At 41.7% G+C, this 15,225-nt stretch overlaps 1 non-coding gene across 1 annotated transcript; it reads left to right on the top strand.

The window, feature by feature from the left end:
- Positions 1–868: 868 nt before the first annotated feature.
- On the top strand, positions 869–975 carry LOC111753099 (U6 spliceosomal RNA). Its single transcript, XR_002787954.1, has one exon. It is a non-coding gene; the product is annotated as a U6 spliceosomal RNA (small nuclear RNA).
- Positions 976–15,225: the final 14,250 nt, after the last annotated feature.

The raw sequence follows: 15,225 nt of genomic DNA, 5'->3' as shown, positions 1-15,225 counted from the left end.
TCGATGTCTGCCCTGTCAGGGAGCACAACAGACAACTCCAGAGGGAGCAGGAGACCAATGGGATACAGACCCCAAATTCTCATAAAAAGACCATACCTAATGGTATGACTGCGACTAGAGGAATCCCGGAGGCAATGCTCCCCAGACCTTCTGTTGGCACAGGACAGGAACCATCCCCGAAGACAACTCATCAGACATGAAAGGGACTGGTCAGCGGGGGGGAGAGAGATGCTGATGAAGAGTGAGCTAATTAAATCAGGTGGACACTGGAGAGTGTGTTGGCAACTCTTGACTGGAGGGGGGATGGGAAGATAGAGAGAGAGGGAAGATGGCAACATTGGCACGAAACGAGAGACTGAAAGGGCTGACTCAATAGGGGGAGAGCAAGTGGGAGAAGGGAGTAAGATGTATGTAAACCTACATGTGACAGACTGATTGGAATGGTAAATGTTCACTTGAAGCTTAATAAAAATTAATTAAAAAAAAAATTCAACACTTATTCTCATCAAAGACTTCACCAGAAGAGTAAAAAGATAACCCACAGACTAGGAAAAAAAAAAAAAATTGACTATGACATATCTGACAAGGGTCTAATCTCTAAAATCTACAAAATGCTTCAACACCTCAACGACATAAAGCTAATAATCCAATTAAAAAATGGGCAAAAGATATGGACACTTCCCTAAAGAAGACATTGGGGTGGCTAACAGACACGAGAGGAAATGTTCACAACCCGTTAGCAGCCAAACTCTTAACCACTATACCATCAGTGTTTCCCTGTTAGTCATTAGAGAAATGCAAATCCAAACTACAATGAGATACCATCTCACCTCAACAATACTGGCACTAATCAAAACAACAGAAAATAATACTCACTTTGTCAGCACATGTACTAGAATTGGAACAATACAGAGAAGATTAGCATGGCCCCTGCACAAGGATGACACCCAAATTCATGAAACATTCCACTTTTTAATAAGAAATTAACTTGAGCTGTAAACTTTCACCTAAAGCACAATAAAAAAGAAAAGAAAAGAAAATAATAAATGTTGGAGAGGTTGCAGGGAGATTGTAACTCTTATGCACTGCTGGTGGGAGTGATATGATATGTTATAACCACTACAGAAAATGATACGGTGCCTCCAGAAATAGAAATACCATATGATCCAGCAATCCTACTCCTAGGAATATATCCTAGAGAAATAAGAGCGGCCACATGAATAGACATATACACATCCATGCTCATTACAGCATTATTCACAATAGGAAAAAGATGGAAATAACCTGTGTGCCCATCAAGAGATGAATGGATAAACAAATAATGGTATGTACACACAATGAAATACTACTCGATGATAAAGAACAATGATGAATCCGAGAAACAGCTCACAACATGGATGGATGTGGAAGGCATTATGCTCAGTAAGTCAATCACAAAAGGTTAGATGTTGTATAAGAGCACTATTATAAAAGCCCAAGAAAATATTTACACACACACACACACAAAAAAAACAAACAACAAAGAAATGATGATTAAGGAGGAGAGGGGAAATCACTAAATAGTTGACAAGTGTCAACTTTGGTGAAAGGAAAGACAACACAAGATGTTGGGGAAGTCAGCACAACTTGACCAAGGCAAAGTCATAGAAGCTTCCTACACCACCACACACCCATTACTATGGAGTCAATTCTGACTCATCGTAACCCTATAGGGCAGAGCAGAACTGCCCCATAGGACTTCCAAGGAGCAACTGGTGGATCCAAGTGGCCGACCTTTTGGTTAGAAGCCAAACAGTTAATCACTGCACCACCAGGGCCCCTAAAAGCTTCCTAGACATATCCAAATACCTTGAGGGACCGAGCTGCTGGGGCTGAGGACTGGGGACCATGGTCTCTGGAGATACCTATGTCAATCGGCATAACATAATTCAAAAATAAAATATTCTATATTCTACTTTGGTGAGTAGTGGCTGGGGTCTTAAAAGCCTGGGAGCAGCCATCTAAGATACATCTATTGGTCTGGAGCAAAGGAGAATGAAGAAAACCAAAGATAAAAGGAATAGATTAGGCCAAATGACTAAAAGAGCACATGAACCACAGCCCCTCCCAGCCTAAGCCCAGAAGAACTAGATGGTGCCCAGCTACCACCACCAACCGTTCTGACAGAGATCACGATAGAGGGCCCGGACAAAGTGGGAGAAAAGTTTAGAACAAAATTCAAAGTCACTCAAAAAAAGACCATACTTACTGGTCTGACAGAGACTGGAGGAACCCCCAAGACTATGGCCCCCAGCTACCCTGCTTACTCAGAACTGAAGCCACTCTTGAAGTCCACCCTTCAGCCAAAGATTAGGCAGGCCTATGAAGCAAACAATAACACAGTTGAGGAACGTACTTCTTGGTTCAATCAAGTATAGAAGACCAAATGGGCAGCTCCAGCCCAAAGGCAAGACAAGAAGACAGGAAGGAACAAGAAAACTGGACGAATGGACACAGGGAATCTGGTGTGGAAGGGGGCCGCATGCTGACACATTGCAGGGATTGCAACTAATGTCACAAAATAATTTGTGTATAAATTTTTGAATGAACAACTAATATGTGCTGTAAACTTTCACCTAAAGCACAATAAAATTAAAAAAAAAAAGAAGAAGAAGCTTCCCTTGGGTACAGTGTTTTGGGGTTGTTTGTTTGGATAATAAATTCACATTATGAAATTCACTTTGGATTTGGGACTCAGTAATAAACTGCCACTTATCAGGATCCAACATAAATGTTTTCCTGATTTTGCACCAAAGTGACTAATATAAGAGTTTTCATATCTGAAGTCATTATCTCCCCCATTTGATAGGAGCGAATTTGTTCTGTTTTCTCTTTAAACACTCCTTTCTCCAACTTATAGCCTTTGTGCAGCATAACTTCAACAATATCCAGAAGCAGTCACTCAGCCTTTCCCGCACTGCAAAGTCTCAATAAAATCAGTACATAAGGCCTAAAGAAACCCTCATCTAAATCATTGATAACTTTACAACATGAGGTTTTCCTTTTGTCAAGCACAGCATTTTTTATGTTCTCTCTCCCAGATTGAAAGCTTCAACAGTCAACCTGTGAATTAAAGACCTCACAGCATTGTAACCTGCCTAACAATTCTACTTTTGGGGCTGTGGGGAGGAAGACTTGTAGAACCTACTACATTCACCAGTTGCATCTTGACAGGCTGCTTCCATTCTTAACGATAAGCACTTTACATTTTCTCTAAGATCATTCTCTACAGCTAGCTGTTATGGATGGAATGGTATTCACCAAAACCATGTGTTGTAAACCCTGACCCCTACACCTGCGAATCTGGGGCGCTGGTGGAATAGTGGTTAAGTATTTGGCTGCTAACCAAAAGGTTGGCCGTTCAAATCCACCGGCTGCTCCTTAGAAACCCTTTGGGCAGCCCTACTCTGTCCTACAAAATCTCTATGAGTTAGAATCGAATCCATAGGAACGGGTTTGGGTTTGGTTTTTGGTATAACTATGGATATAACCCCATTTGGAAATAGGGTTTTCTTTGTTGTGTTAACGAAGCCTTATCAGTGTAGGATGTAACTTAAGCCAATCACTTTTGAGATATAAAAAGAGAGATTGGGCACAGAAGAAGGATGTACAGATGAGGTACGACAGATGCTACATGGAGATCACAAAGGAACTGAGGAACAGAAGCTGAAAAGAGACAAGGACCTTCCCCAAGTCCACAGAGAGACAAAGCCTTCCCCTACAGGTCGCACCCCTTCGTGGTACTTCTGTTACAGCAGAACTAAGAAACTAAGACACTAGTCACAAAGATAAATGGGAAAACTAAGTATCGGATTTTACATCTTTACATTTCACAAGCTATATTCATCATTTCTGCCTTAGAACTAATAGTTTTAACAATTCCTTCTCATTGCACTCTGGGCCATTCATGCCAGGATACCCAGCAGTGAAGGAGGAAGAAGCAAAGTAACAAGACAACATGGCACAACTTCCTGGGTGCCTCTTCTGGAAACACTGATATCGTTCTCTCGTCGGTGATTCAAATGTAAACACTGGAGTATAACAGGCAATATGAATCTTTGCTAAAATGCCAGGTGTTAAACATATCTTGGGCCTTTGGGCTGCTCATGTCCTGGACTGGACATGACAAGAAGCATAACTTACAATTTCTCCTCTGTGGCCTCAGAAAATAGGTGAATCCAATATGAACAGCCATTGCAGAATGAGAACTTCAAAATGGCTCTCTCTGTGATTCAAAAATATCACAAAAAACTCTATTGCAAGGTGATGGACACTGCTAATTCTCTCAGGCTACATTCCTTCAGCAAATATTTATTGATGTATGCAAGTGTGCCAGGAACTAAGCTTTGCTCTGTTGCCCCACTATCTTTCCTGGATCTGGTGCATTGATTTGCTCTCTTTGTTTCTTAGAACACTGAGCTGGCTTTTGAGGCCCACTTAGGAGGCCCCACTCAACTCTCAGTTGAAGCAGAAGGTTTTCGTTAACATTTAAATTAAGTAATAATAAAACAAGGTGATGGGTATATTGGTTTCCTAGGGCTGCCAAAACTAAGCAAAACAAACTGGGTGGCTCATAGGAACAGGCATTTATTCTCTCACAGTTCTGGAGACTAGGAGTCTGAGATCAGGGTATCAACCATGCTGATTCCTTCTGAGCCTCTAAGGGAGAATCTACCCCATGGTTCTCCTCCAGCTTCTGGTGAAGGCTGGGAATCATTGGCAATCCTTGGCTTGTACAGCCATCTTCACATGGCCATAGTCTCTCTGTCTCTGAGTCTCTTCTCTTTTATAAGAACACCAGTTACATAAGATTAGGACCCACGGTTTTTTAGACTCCAGTGTGACCTCATATTGACCTAACTGATAACATCTTCAAAGACTCTGTTTCTAAAAAGGGTCATATTCACAGGTATCAGGGATTAGATCTTCAACAAATCATTTGTGGGATTACAATTCAATCTATAACAGCTGGGAACTGTGAATAAGCCTGTGCCAAAGAAGATCCTATTATGTGCTGAAGACAGGCCAGGGTGTTTGGAAAGTGAGAAAAAGCACATGTCCTGATTCTTGTCTTTAGATTACATATGACTTCTGCGTGCAGAAAAATGTACACATGAGACAAATGATGAACAACTTAAAAGAAACAGAAGAGAAAGTATACTATGTCACAGCACATGCTGGACAGCTGCTGAGTATGGGCAACCTGGACAAGAGAGTTGACAGTTCAAACTGTGGTACATTCAGAGAATAGTCTGTAAGTTCATACCAGCAAGGGGGTAGGAACCAGAGGCTACAGAAGGAAGCAGTGAAACATCCAGAAGAGATGGAGAAATCAAAATATGACAGCTGTTGTTATTAGGTGCCGTCGAGTCAGTTCTGATTCATATCGGCCCTGTGTTCAACAGAATGAAACACTGCCCCGTCCTGCGCCATCCTGAAAATCGTTGTTATGGTTAAGCCCATTGTTGCAGCTACTGTGACAATCTATCTCGTTGAGGGTCTTCCTCTTTTTTTGCTGATCCACTGCTTTACCAAGCATGATGTCCTCCAGGGACTGACCCCTCCCAAATATATCCACAGATTGTTTTCCAGGATGGGGCCAGCCCAAGGTAGAGATTTCAAAGACAGTTTCAGGGCAACCTGCCATTTCTGGCAGCTTTTCCTACATACCTTTTTTTAATTGTGGTAAATATATTTGTAACAAAACATTTGCCATCTCAACATTCTTCATGTGGACCTATTCAGTGACGTTAATTACGTTCATCATGTTGTTCAACCATCACCATTATATTATTCATTTCCAAATTCTTCTCTCACCCTTAGCAGAAGCTCACTGTCCTCTAAGTAATGACTCCTTCTTTCTCCCTACCTCCAGCCCACCCCTGGTAACCACTAATAAATTTTGGTCTCTATGTTATTGTTGTTGTTGTTGCTAGGCGCCATTGAGTCAGTTCCGATTCATAGCAACCCTGTGTTCAACAGAACAAAACACTGCCCAGTCCTGAGCCATCCTCACAATCGTTTTTATGCTTGAATCCATTGTTGCAACCATTGTGTCAATCCATTTTGTTCAGGGTCTTCCTCTCTTTTGCTGACGCTCTACTTTACCAAGCATGACGTCCTTCTCCAGAGACCGCTGCCCTCTGATAACATGTTGGTGTCTATACACTTGCCTGTTCTAGATTTTCATATAAGTGGGATCATACAGTATTTGGCCTTTTGTGACTGGCTTATTTCACTCAGTGTATTTTCAAGGTTCATCCATGTTGTAGCAAATATCAGAACAACTTCATTTCTCCTTATGGCTGAGTAATATTCATTGTGTGTATATACCACATTTTATTTATCTGTTCATCTGTTGATGTCATACCTGTCTAGATCTTCCTTTTCCAAGCATTTTGACCACAGACCCTGGAGTTGACTGGGTCTGCCATGGGGATAACAAAGCCCTTTCACTGGAGTCTTCCTCTGTCTGCCCTAACCCTGAAGGAGCCAGCACCTTCTCAGAACACAGAAAGCCCTTCAACCACCAAACTCTAGAATTGAAGTACTTTCCCAGTGGTTGAGGGTTCTGGGCTAACAATCGCCAGGTTTCCCCATGTGGTCGCTTTTTTGTACCTAGAACACAACTGCCCCAGAACAGTTTTGACAAGCCACCTACAACGTTGAGCTGCCATACCCCACATAAGTAAGTAGCATGTTTAATATTAACAGATTTTTCTGTTTACATCATTTGCTGTTTAATGGTCCTACTGTAGGTAATCCTCAATACTTTTAATATATCAGATTAGCTGTGCTCCATTGTTTCTAGCCTGTTCTTTCTGGGAAGCATTTTTGTAGACTCGTTAGTCAATCAGCTAGTCTTTGTGGAAGCAAATGTATCTTCAGGATATCTCACTTTTGATGAACAGAAGAGATGAGAAAGAACACCAACCTACCCTCTAGAACAGCATTGGTTAGGGTAGCCGTATTAGTGTACTAAAACTGCTGTAACAAATAACCCCAAACTCGGTGGCTTAAAACAACAGAAATGTATCCTGTTTTAGTATGGGAGGCCAAAATTTCTAAATCTGGCAGGGCTGCGATACTCTGGGGGCTCTAGGGAAAGTCTCTTTCTTGCCTTTTCCATTTTCTGGTGGCTGCCAGCAATCCTTGACTTACTGCTCTATCACTCCAATCTCTTCCTCTGTGTTCAGATTATCTCCTTTTCTGTCCGTGACATCTCCCTCTGCCTCACTCTTAGGAGGACTTGTCATTGGATTTAGGACCCACTGGATAGTCTGGAATGATCTCCTTACCTCAAGGTCCTTAATCTAATTACATCTACAAAGACCCTTTTTCCAAATTTGGTAACACCCCCAGTTTCCAAGGATTAAGGCATGAATATACCTTTTTGGGGACCACCATTTAATCTGCTACAGTGAGAAACCATCCCAGTTTTCCTGGGACTGTGGGGCTTCCTGAAACTTGGGACTTTCAGGGTGGACATGGAGACTAGTTTGTCCCCCTAACCCTGGAAAACATTTCTAGAAGACTAATACCCTTCAGCAGAGTAAGGCATTGGTTCTCAAAGCGTGATCTCCAGACCAGCAGCATCATGAGGGAACTTGTTAGAAACACAAATTCTTCAGTGCCTCCACAGACCTTTTCCAGTTGCCATCAAGTCAATTTCAATTCATGGTGACCCCATGTGTGTCAGAGTAGAACTGCACTCCATAGAGTTTTTAATGGCTGAGTTTCAGAAGTAGAGCACTGGGTTTTTCTTCCAAGGCATCTCTGGGTAGACTCAAACCTCCAACCTTTCAGTTAGCAACCGAGTACGTTAACTCTTTGCACCACCCAGGACTTCTACTCCAGACCTATGGAAGGAGAAACTCTATGGTTGAGGTCCAGAAATCTGTGTTTTAACTAGTGCTTCAAGTGATTTTAATATACAATAAAGCATGAGAACCAGTGAAGTAATTTTGGATCTTGACCTAAACAGAATAAAAGAATAGGAAAAAAAAAAAAAATCCAACTGGAGTTATTGTTCTTAATTCTGGCAACATATTGGCCTCACATGAAAAGCTTTGTAAAATTGCTGATGCCTGGGCAACGTAATTGGTCTGGGGTGGTGCCCAAACAGTGGTATTTTTTACAAGCTCCCCAGGCAATTACAACGAGAGTCAGGGCCAAGAACCTAAGCTGCAGGGCTTGATCTAGGGGCAGCTAATGAGCAGGTGAGCTGGAGGAGGTGTGGGTTTCAGGAGAGGCGTGCCACATTCCTTTGTGCTCTAAGTCACAGAAATCAACAGCACTATGCTTTTATGTTGAACTTACAAAGAATGAAAGACCGTATTTCTTTGGTCTATATACTCATGGGCTACAAAAAGTAATTTCAGGGTAATTTGGAAAACTCAAGTATATGAATAGCTTAGGTGTAAAAGAGGTCCCAAATTAAGACAGAGTGAGTGAGCATTTAATGTGGAAGAAGGGCAGAAAGAAGCTATTTCCCACATATGGTAGTGTGAGGCCAAGAAACTGTATCAGATTGGTAGGATGTTGTCCTTTGTCTGTATAAATCTCACCATTGCAGAAATATTCTGGCTTCCATCTTGTTTCTCTCCACACAGTCTAAAATCATTGGGTTCTTTCCCCCAAGTGTGTCTTAAATGGAGCCTAAGCTTGGCTGCTAACCAAAAGATTGGGGGTTCAAGTTCACCTAGAGATGCCTCAGAAGAATGCCCTGATGATCTACTTCCCAAAATATCAGCCAGCCACTGAAAACCTTTGGAGTACAGTTATACTCCAGCACACACGGGGTCATCATGACTCGGGGACAGCTCTATGGCAACTGGTAACTACAGCATTTAAAACCAGGAAGCTGATGATGGTGATCTGAGAGCCCACTTTATAGAAGCCATGGCACAGATAAGATGACCCAGGAGAGAGGAAACGAAGGCTGAATGTAAAGTCTGAGGCAATTCCCCCATTTATTACTGTGTGGGAGCAAGAGGAGGACCCAATAAGGGGAAGCAAGAAATCAGCAGAGAACAGGAGTGTCAAGAGAATAGAGAAGCAAAGAGTTACTGCTAAGAAAGTGCAATCCAGGATGATTTTTATGGACTGAATTGTGTCCTCAAGAAAATGTGTACTGGACTCCTGACTCTTATACCTCTGGATAGGTAAATAAGGTTTTCTTTGTTATGTTATGAGGTCATATCAGTATAGGGTACTTCCTAAACCTAATTCCTTCTGAGTTATGTAAAGAGGGGCATGGCCACTAGACAGTAGAACAAAAATGGGGGAAGACAGATGCTATTTGATGATGATGAAGCAGATGAATCTATAAGCCCAGAAACTCCGAGGATTACCAGGAGCTACTAGAAGCTGAAATAGGTGTAGAAGGACCCCTCCCATTCCAGATTTCTAGCCTCTTCAACTGTGAGAAAATAAATCTCTGTTCTTTAAAGCCATTCACTTGTGGTATTTCAGTTACAACAGCTTTAGGTAACTAAGGCCAGTGATCATCAGTGGCATTTGGAAGTATAGAATTGGGAAGTGGGGCCAGTCTGCAAATGCCTGGTGGGTAAGCACTTTCAAGAAATGTAGACAAAGGGCAGATAGTGTATGGTCCCACTTATATGAAATACCGAGAATCGGCAATGCACAGAGACCAAGGTTTATCAGTGGTTACCGGGGACTGAAAGGAGGAGAATATGGGGAGTTATTGTTTAAAGGGTACAGAGTTTCCATTTGTTGTTGTTGTTAGGTGCCGCTGAGTCGGTTCTGACTCATGGTGACCCTACGCACAACAGAACAAAACACTGCCTGGTCCTGCGCCATCCTTACAATCATTGTTATGCTTGAGCTCATTATTACAGCTACTGTGTCAACCCACTTCATTGAAGGTCTTCCTCTTTTCTGCTGAGCCTATACTTTGACAAGCATGGTGTCCTTCTCCAGGCACTGATACTTCCTGACAACGTGTCCAAAGTATGTAAGATGCGGTCTCGCCATCCTAGCTTCTAAGAAGCATTCTGGTTGTACTTCTTCCAAGACAGATTTGTTCATTCTCTTGGCAGTCCGTGGTATGTTCAATATTCTTTGCCAACACCACAATTCAAGGACATCGATTCTTCTTCAGTCTTCCTTATTCATTGTCCAGCTTTCACAAGCATGTGATGTGATTGAAAATACCATGGCTTGGGTCAGGCGCACCTTAGACTTCAGGGTAACATCTTTGCTTTTTAACACTTTAAAGAGGTCCTTTGCAGCAGATTTGCCCAGTGCAATGCATCATTTGATTTCTTGACTGCTGCTTCCATGGCTGTTGATTATGGATCCAAGTGAAATGAAATTCTTGACAGCTTCAATCTTTTCTCCATTTATCATGATGTTGCTTATAGGTCCAGTTGTGAAGATTTTTGTTTTCTTTATGTTGAGGTGCACTCCATACGGAAGGCTGTCGTCTTTGATCTTCATTAGTAAGTGCTTCAAGTCTTTTACACTTTCAGCAAGCAAGGTTGTGTCATCTGCATAACTCAGGTTGTTAATGAGTCTTCCTCCAATCCCGATGTCCCGTTCTTCTTCATGTAGTCCAGCTTCTCGGATTATTTGTTCAGCATACAGATTGAATAGGTATGGTGAAAGGATGCAACCCTGACCCACACCTTTCCTGACTTTAAGCCACTCACTATCCCCTTGTTCTGTCTGAACAACTGCCTATTGAGCTATGTAAAGGTTCCTCACGGGCATGATTAAGTGTTCTGGAATTCCCATTCTTCGCAGTGTTATCCACAGTTTGTTATGATCCACAGCCGAATGCCTTTGCATAGTCAATAAAACACAGGTAAACATCCTTCTGGTATTCTCTGCTTTCAGCCAGGATCCATCTGACATCAATAATGATATCCCTGGTTCCACGTCCTCCTCTGAAACCATCCTGAATTTTGGGCAGTTTCCTGTCAATATACTGCTAAAGCCATTTTTTCAATGATCCTCAGCAAAATTTTGCTTACGTGTGATATTAATATTGTTCTGTAATTTCCACATTCAGTTGGATCACCTTTCTTGGGAATAGGCATAAATATGGATCTCCTCCAGTCAGTTGGCCAGGAAGCTGTCTTCCATATTTCTTGGCATAGATGAGTGAGCACCTCCAGCTCTGCCTCTGTTTGCTGAAACATCTCAATTGATATTCCATCAATTCCTGGAGCCTTGTTTTTCACCAGTGCCTTCAGAGCAGCTTGGACTTCTTCCTTCAGTACCATCGGTTCCTGATCATATGCCACCTGTTGAAATGGTTGAACGTCGACTAATACTTTTTGGTATAATGACTCTGTGTGTTCCTTCCATCTTCTTTTGATGCTTCCTGTGCCATTTAATATTTTCTCCATGGAATCCTTCACTACTGCAACTCGAGGCTTGAATTTTTTCTTCAGTTCTTTCAGCTTGAGAAATGCCGAGCGTGTTCTTCCCTTGTGGTTTCCTATCTCCAGCTCTTTGCACATGTCATTATAATACTTTACTTTGTCTTCTTGAGCCACCCTTTGACATTTTCTGTTCAGTTCTTTTACTTCATCATTTCTTCCTTTGCTTTAGCTGCTCGATGTTCATGAGCAAGTTTCAGAGTCTCCTCTGACATCCATTGTGGTCTTTTCTTTCTTTTCAATGACCTCTCGCTTTCTTCATGTATGTCTTCATGTCTGTCAGTTCGTCGTACTGTGCGGGCTTGCGTATTGTTGTGATGCTGGGAGCTATGCCACCAGTATTCATATAACAGCAGGGTCACCCATGGAGGACAGGTTTCAGCTGAGCTTCCAGACTAAGACAGACTAGGAAGAAGGACCTGGCAGGCTACTTCTGAAAATAATTAACCAGTGAAAACCTTATGAATAGCGGCAGAACACTGTCTGATATAGTGCCAGAAGTTGAGCCCACCCCCAGGTTGGAAGGCACTCAAAAGATGACTGGGAAAGACCTACCTCCTCAAAGCAGAGTCAACATTAATGATGTGGATGGAGTAAAGCTTTCAGAACCTTCATTTGCTGACGTTGCATGACTCAAAATGACAAGAAACAGCCAAAAACTTCCTTTAGTAATTAGAACCTGGAATGTAAGAAGTATGAATCTAGGAAAATTGGAAATCGTCAAAAATGAAATGGAATGCATAAACATCGATATCCTAGGCATTAGCAAACTGAAATGGACTGGTAATGGCCATTCTCAATCGGACAATCATATAGTCTACTATGCCGGGAATGACAACTTGAAGAGGAATGGTGCTGCATTCATTGTCAAAAAGAACATTTCAAGATCTATCGTGAAGTACAATGCTGTCAGTGATAGGATAATATCCATACACCTACAAGGAAGACCAGTTAATATGACTATTATTCAAATTTACCCACCGAACACTAAGGCCAAAGATGAAGAAATTGAAGATTTTTATCAGCTGCTGCAGTCTGAAATTGATCGAACATGCAATCAGGATGCATTGATAATTACTGGTGACTGGAATGCAAAAGTTGGAAACAAAGAAGACGGATCGATAGTTGGAAAATATGGCCTTGGTGATAGAAACAATGCTGGAGATCGAATGATAGAATTTTGCAAGACCAACAACTTCTTCATTGCAAATACCTTTTTTCACCAACATAAACAGCGACTATTCACATGGACCTCTCCAGATGGAACACACAGAAATCAAATTAACTACATCTGTGGAAAGAGACGATGGAAAACCTCATTATTATCAGTCAGAACAAGACCAGGGGCCGACTGTGGAACAGACCATCAATTGCTCATGTGCAAGTTCAAGCTGAAACTGAAGAAAATCAAAGCAAGTCCACGAGAGCCAAAATATGACCTTGAGTATATCCCACCTGAATTTAGAGACCACTTCAAGAATAGATTTGACGTATTGAGCTTCTATTTAGGTGATTAAAAAAATTGGAGATGGATAATGGTGATGGTTGTATAACAAGATGACTGTAATTAATATCACTAAATTATACACTTAAAAATGGTTAAAATGGCAAATGTTTTGTTATATATATTTTACCAAAATATGTATATATATTTTTTAAAGTAGTCAACTTTTTAAAGAAATTCATCCGTGAAGGGAAGAATAGAAGTCTTAGAAAGTACCAGAGTCACTGTGGAGGTAATGTATTTCCAGAATATCTCGCTTTTGATAGGCACAAGAAATAAGAAATATTCCCATCCTTGAAGAGCAACGGTTAGGGCTACCAACAATCCCATTTTTCTTGGGATTAGGGTGTTTTGTTTTTTAAAGATAGAGTAGATTAGGCCTACTGCATATTTTTATGCAGGAAGAAAGGAGGCTATGATGAGAAGGAGACTGAAGCTTTAAGAAAAGGTGTGAAATCATTGTGGATTCCCTTTCCTGAAAAGGCAAGAAGGATTGTGATCCAGAGAAAAACAGCACTTGGATGCAAACCAAAAAGTTGGTGATTCAGACCCACCAGCCACTCCTTGAGAGAAAGATGTGGCAGTCTGCTTCTATAACTATTACAGCCTTGGAAACCTGATGGTTTTTCTGTCCTATAGGGTCACTATGAATCGGCATGGATTCAAAGGCAATGGGTTTACACACTCACACTATTAGTCTTGGATGAAGAACAGCTAAAGTTTTCCTTAGAAGCGAGGATGGTGAGCCTTCGGCCCACTTTCTTTGGATATGTCATCAGGAGGGACCAATTGCTGGAGAGGACGTCACTGTTGGTAAAATAGAGGGTCAGCAGAAAAGAGGACGACACTCAATGGGATGGATTTACACAATGGCTGCAACCATGAGCTCAAACATAGCAATGATTGTGAGGATGGTGCAGGACCAGGCAACATTTCATTCTGTTGCAAGTATGGTCACCATGAGTTAGAGTGAACTCTATGGCAACTAACAAAAACAACACCACATTCACACTAGGGGGAGTTTGAGGATTTCTTTTTGGCTCCATCAAAATGACCTGCACATAGCAATGAAAAGATCTAGCCAAATATCTCTGTGTTGAAGCCACCAGTCAATAAGTTCTATACACAGACACTTTTTTTTTAATAATTTTTATTGAGCTTTAAGTGAACCTTTACAAATCTAGTCAGTCTGTCACATATAAGCTTATATACACCTTTCTCCATACTCCCACTCATTCTCCCCCTAATGAGTCAGCCCTTCCAGTCTCTCCTTTCATGACAATTTTGCCAGTTTCTAACCCTCTCTACCCTCCTATCTCCCCTCCAGACAGGAGATGCCAACACAGTCTCAAGTGTCCACCTGATACAAGTACCTCACTCTTCATCAGCATCTCTCTCCTACCCCTTGTCCAGTCCCTTCCATGTCTGATGAGTTGTCTTCGGGAATGGTTCCTGTCCTGGGCCAACAGAAGGTTTGGGGACCATGACCGCCGGGATTCCTCTAGTCTCAGTCAGACCATTAAGTATGGTCTTTTTATGCGAATTTGGGGTCTGCATCCCACTGATCTCCTGCTCCCTCAGGGGTTCTCTGTTGTGCTCCCTGTCAAGGCAGTCATTGGTTGTGGCCGGGCACCATCTAGTTCTTCTGGTCTCAGGATGACGTAAGTCTCCGGTTCGTGTGGCCCTTTCTGTACAGACACTTTTTTAAGGCACTGCCCTTCAAGTATGAATTGACAGCCAAGGATCAGCAGGCATTTAACAAAAGCACCTAGTGCAGTGTTTCTCAACCACGGCACTATAGACATTTTGGGCTGGACAATAATTTGTTGTGGGAGCTATCTTGCGTGTTGCAAAATGCTTAGCAACATACCAGACCTCTACCCACTAGATGCCAGTAGAACCACATCCCAGTTGTGGCAACCAAAATTAACTCCAGACATTGGCAAACATCCCCTAAGGATAAAATTACCCCCCAGTTGAGAACGACTGATCTAGCATGAATGGAAAGAGAAATTATAAAACAAACAAAGAGAAAAAAGGGAACAGACCACATAGGAAGAATAATAAATCACTGGGAAGAAAAACTATAACTAATATCCTGATAGATATGGGTAGACACTGTCTTTATAAAACAAGAATAAAGTGTGATTCAAAACAATTACATTTAGGAAACAAAAAATAGTGTATGTTAAAAACTAAAAGTATGTATACCGCCATGGTAGTCAAAACAGCCTGGTACTGGTACAACAATAGACATATAGACCAACGGAA

The sequence above is a fragment of the Loxodonta africana genome, chromosome 2, assembly GCF_030014295.1.
Source record: "Loxodonta africana isolate mLoxAfr1 chromosome 2, mLoxAfr1.hap2, whole genome shotgun sequence".
Lineage (NCBI taxonomy): Eukaryota > Metazoa > Chordata > Mammalia > Proboscidea > Elephantidae > Loxodonta > Loxodonta africana.
The sequence above is the reverse complement of the archived record's forward strand: the minus strand, read 5'-3'. Positions and strand labels throughout refer to the sequence as shown.